A 5,791-nucleotide genomic window follows, 5' to 3' on the forward strand; every position below is an offset into this window, starting at 1 on the left:
TAATATTCCCAGACCCAAGAGCAGTCATACTATAAGTACTTTATAGTGTTTATAAAATTGAATTTACACGGGTATAGTATGCCGTTCCATTAGCTCTACCAATTCGGAGCATGAAACTATTTATACATGGGAAAGTGCTGGTGATAGTAGAGTTGCAAAGTGAAGCTTTAAGATTATTGTTCCTACTGCTAAAAAACATTAATCGGAAATCTTTTAGCTAGATTTTTAATTGGGCTTATAAGGACAGTTGTGGAAGTTGTCGAAGAGGAAATCAACTAAGCTAAATCACATAAACACCACGCATTTTATTTTGTCAAAATCATATTTACACAGGTAAAGTGCATGGGAAGTCAAGTCAATTGGCGAGCCAAGAGAGATTTCTCCACTAGACATTTGGACCTGCCGTCAGATGTGAACGAATCACTCTCCCCAGCGAGAAGGAGGTTGCTGGGCATGGCGAGGCAGGCACGGAAGCAGCTGAATTACAAGTGGCTCTGGGTCAGAGGTGGGAAGATCTTCCTTAAAAAAGAGGATAGTGGTCCAGTAATCATCGTACAGTGCCAGGCTGACCTTGACAAAATGTAGGTACTGTTTTATTGTTACAGTAATATTTTTTTTTGTCTGTATAAGAATGTTTTTCTATTATGTTCATGTTATGTTTATGTATGTTTTGTTTACCATATTGTTTTTTTTTTTTGAGAATAGATATAATTTTAACATACTTAATTTTAAATGGATTGCTTTAAAAATATTGAATTTCTAAATCAAGGTTCAGGTCTGGTTATTGTGCATCAAAATATCAGAAGCATGAGGGCAAACTTTGATTTATTCCTAGTAGAGCTATCTGAATTGCAGTATTTACCTAAAATCATAATATTATCAGAAATATGGATTAATGATAATGAAACACAATTTTATCAAATCCCAAATTATATCCTACATGCAAAGACAAATGAGCATTACAGGGCGGGTGGTGCAGCAGTTTTTGTACATAATAGTATTAGTAAGTTTGAAATAATTCCAATAAATTTTGAAACTGCTGATGTAGTAATGTTTTCTTTTCAGGATATGGGTTTTAATATTAATCTAATGGCTATATATAGAAGGCACCAACATCCTAGTACAGTTTTCATTGATGAATTAAAACATTACTTAGAGAAACATAATGTTATGACCTGCAAGGTCATGTTAATATTGGGCGATATAAATATCAATATTTTAGAAGATAATTCAGTAACTGATTACTATAAACTTACCTTGGCTTGTAATGGATTTGAATCTTTAATAAACGAACCTACTAGAGTCACTGTAAATTCAAAAACATGTTTAGATCACATACTATTAAAATTAACGAACAAAAACAAAATAGAAATTAAAGCCGGCGTTGTTGATATTTGTGTGTCGGACCATTACTTGACAGCTGTTAGTTTGAAGGTAGGGGCCCCTCCCGCGCCGTGTGATTCGGTCAAGGTAGCACAGCTGTCTTATCGCATCGATAAGGATCAGCTGACAAATAGTTTAGGTTGGTGGATTGGAGTGACGTTTATCAGCAGATTAATGCATCGTTGGCCTTTGACGCGTTTCACAATAAATTAAATTCCATAATTGCAGATTCAAAGAGTGTCATAAAAATTAAAAAATCCAACGTCGTTAAACTTAAGCCATGGATTAATTCAGCTACCTGTAGGCGTATTAAAATTAGAAACAATCTGTTAAAACAACTTAAGAAATATCCTAATGACGAGGAAAAACAGAAACAATTTAGGGAATTTAGAAACAAGCTGCAAAATGATATACGTGTTCTAAAAAATAACTACTATTCGGAACTATTAAATAAATTTAATGGTAATCCTAAAAAAACATGGAGTATTGTTAAAGATATTACGGGCCAGACAAAATGCAATAATTCTGCCATAAATTTAAATGTAAATGGTAATATAATTAATGACTCTGAAATAGTGGCGAATGAATTTAACAATTACTTTTTATCCATTGCTGGTGAACTAAGTAAATCAATTAAGAAACCAAATAATAATGACTATATTGATATTAAGAATTGCTTTAAGAAACAATGTAGCACCAAATCAATGTTCTTAACCCCTGCAACCTTAGATGATCTCAGGATAGCAGTTGTTTCTTTGAAGATTGGTACCGCTGCAGGCCTTGATGGTATTGGCACCTCACTGATTAGAGAAATGTACAATAATATTGCTAATGTTCTACTTTATATAATAAATCTTAGCCTTGAAACGGGGCATTTTCCAGACAAATTAAAAGAAGCTCTAGTTATACCAATTTTTAAAAAAGATTCTAGAACCTCTCATAGCAACTACAGACCAATATCTTTACTGTCCTCTTTTGCAAAAATATTTGAAAAAATTATGAAACAAAAATTATTAAACTTTCTCCAAAATACCAATTTTTTTAGTATAAATCAGTATGGATTCAGACAAGGTATGGGTACTGAAATGGCTTTGCTTGAATTCATGGATAAAGTGGGCAATGGGATCAACAATGGGAAAAAAGTTTCAGGACTATTTCTAGACATTACAAAAGCGTTCGACACAGTGGACCATGAAATTCTCTTAAATAAATTATATGATTGCGGAATACGAGGAACTGCATACAGATGGTTCAATAGTTATTTGTCGGGGAGGAAGCAGTGTGTTAAAGTCAGTGACAGTATAAGTCAATTAGGTGAAATTAAATATGGAGTACCCCAAGGGTCAGTTTTGGGCACAACCTTGTTTTTGATTTATGTAAACGATCTGTGTAACGGCAATTTTTGTGGTAGAGTGACTGCATTTGCTGATGATACCGCTTTGTGCTACGTTGAGAATTCATGGGAAGAGATCGAGGAAAAAATAAATTTAGATTTAAAGAAATTGAGGTGGTGGTTTGCTGTAAATAATATGATTTTAAGCCCACAAAAAACTAAATATATAAATTTTTCTTTAAAAGGACGGGCACATTTTTCAAATAAAATTATTTACAAATGTCTAGATTGTATTAACAGTAATGATCAATGTAATAAAGATTGTAGTTTAGTTTTAGAGGAAGAATCCCTGAAGTATTTGGGGTTATGGCTGGATAGGAATTTAAGTTGGAAAACTCATATATCAAAATTAAAACAAAAACTTAATAATGTCATAAGAATATTCTATTTTTTGAAAAATGTTTGTGATAAAAAGCTCTTAAGAATGTTATATTTTTCCCTAGTTAACAGTAGACTGGAATATGCAATTTCGTGTTGGGGAGGGACGTACATCTCAAATTTAGAAACTTTAATTACTACGCAGAAGCACTTTATAAGAATAATTATGAATAAAACGAAAACTGAATCATCATATCCATTGTTTTTATGCTTGAATATACTACCTTTAAGATACTTGTTTTTATTTAAAGTCCTAAAAATTTTCTTTATGAGAAGCCAAAACTATAAGCCTACAAATGAATATAAATTAAAGCTACGAAACGCAAACGATTTATTAGTACCAAAACCTTTTAATACCTTTTTTACAAAGACATTTTTCTATATGGCACCAAGAATGTTCAATTTGTTACCACAAACAATCAGAAATGAAAATTCGTTAAATGTATTTTTAAAACATCTTAAAAAATGGCTTCTATCATTTGTAGATATTGAACCAATATTATTTAAGTTTGATACTTAAATGGTTAAGTAATGAAAGTTTTATTTGTTTATCCTCCTCATCTATTTTTATGGAAAATGTATTTATTTATGCAAAGAAAAACATTTATTTATGCTTACTCTCCTTAGTTATATTAATTTTGTAATTGTATTTTTTGACTCGTGTAATTGTATATATAGGCTCTTATAAATTATCTGAAATTATTTATAGTATTTCTAGCTAAGCGGAAAGTAATTATGATTTCAATTGGTGATTGTAAACTTGTATAATATATTGAATGTTTATTGTATTTGCTTGAGTTGCTGCTATATTTTTTTTCAGTTAATTGAAAGTGTGTAAAATTCTCCAATCAGGCATGCCTGGGAGATTATATCTTTATTTCTCAGCTTTACCCTATTGTGTGCATGTTGTATTCATATGGTATAAGAATTATATTGTATTGCATGTAATTTTGAAGAAAATAAAGATTATAGAGATTATATGACAGGATTAAGAGGAGTAGAATAGATATATACTTTGAAACATAATGCTAAAAATTCGATGTAACCTTAACCACTCAATCGTACTATTAGCTCTGCTTACGTTTACATGGGTAAAGTAACTATGCTTTAAAAAGTACTATCCTGCCTATTTTATCTATTTAAATTCGGCATAAGTGATGATGCTCCAGTTAGTATTAACTTTGATTATATTAGTTACTGAGGAGATAAATTACATACGGACGAGGTGTGCTCTAGTCCGAGGGGAGGTTCAGTTAATTCTGAAGATTGACACTAAGGCTGCGCTACGATTACTGCGTGCGCATGTTCGGTCTACTATCATCCTATGACATTCGCAAGCTTTCAAGAAAAAATTACCGTTCTGTCAATACTTAACAATATGTCATGCCGAGTGAGTGCCTCTTCATTCCTCTTCCACCATAAGCAGCTTTGCATTTGTAAAACGAACTATAGTAAAAGGAGGTTGGTATAATGTACTTTTAAAATCGACGGTAGTCCCCCAAGAATCATGTGTGTGCCCTGATATTTTCCATTTGTAGACAGCTTATATTGAAAATGAATTTTATTGATGTTCCCTGTATGCATACACAGAAGATTCTTAACTGTTTTCTGAACTAACCTTCTTAAAACATCCATGAAGCGTTACAACAGTCTAATAACAATGTGTGTAATTTAAAAACATTGGTTGAACTGACATGGGTCATGGTTAGTACAAAGAATTAAGTTTAGTTAATGCTTTCCGTATATCAAAGAAAGCATGACTACAGATTGGCTTTGTGTTGCTTCGAGATAGAATTGTCTAGAAGATCGTAAACTTGTAAAGGTTTTAGTGATTACAATTTGATTTTAAGTTACATTTTCTTAAGCATATCGGAATCATTTCTAAAAACGTAATGAATAGGTAAAGAATGTTGAATAGATTTATGCTCTTATTCCCTGTGTCTTAAAAGCTGCACATTGCAAACTCCTTGATTGTTCCTGCAATAAATTAAGCCTTTCCTGTATTTGGAAGCGGTTTGATTCTAGATGCTCTTATGACCCAGTCATGGATCCAAAATTGTGCATTAAAATTCATATATAACCAAATGTAATCGATGACATTTCTGTCCTAAAAGGGTTTGATCACTTTCAGTAAATGTCTTATGTAATCTTCAAACTGTGATATTAGCGCATGAAATTCTGTAAACAGTTGGATATAAGGATATGGAAATTAAACAGTTCCCATATAAACGATGACTCTAGGGAATGACTTGTATTTGTATTATTTTACTTGTTTAGATTTGTAAAATTTAATTTACTTACGAAATGTTTGATTAAAACGCAATTAATATTTAAATGTACTACATAAAGATCGTTTTGAAAGCTATCTCACGAGTGCACACTCACAATCTGGTAACATGAATTTTTGTACGATGAGAAAATATTTTATAACTATTTTTCGATCTCCGTCGTTTCAAAATGTCTCGATATAGGTTTTACCAGCACCTTTGACTTTCCTGACTCTTTTATACTATTCGTTTCCTGACACATAATCAAAGGCAGAACTAACGATGTACAATGACCCACTCTTCTAACACGTTGAATTTTCATATTTTACTCTATGTCTGCCGTACCTTTTTGAGTGTCAGTCATTATCAG

General features: G+C 31.9%; 1 long non-coding RNA gene across 1 annotated transcript; it reads right to left on the minus strand.

The window, feature by feature from the left end:
- Positions 1 to 285: 285 nt before the first annotated feature.
- On the minus strand, positions 286 to 1,514 carry LOC124355158. The gene is made up of 2 exons (XR_006921746.1): positions 1,257 to 1,514; positions 286 to 519 (listed from the first exon to the last, which is right to left on the minus strand). It is a non-coding gene; the product is annotated as an uncharacterized LOC124355158 (long non-coding RNA).
- Between the last annotated feature and the right edge of the window lie 4,277 nt (positions 1,515 to 5,791).

The sequence above is a fragment of the Homalodisca vitripennis genome, chromosome 2 (genome assembly GCF_021130785.1).
Source record: "Homalodisca vitripennis isolate AUS2020 chromosome 2, UT_GWSS_2.1, whole genome shotgun sequence".
NCBI classification, from domain to species: Eukaryota; Metazoa; Arthropoda; class Insecta; order Hemiptera; family Cicadellidae; genus Homalodisca; species Homalodisca vitripennis.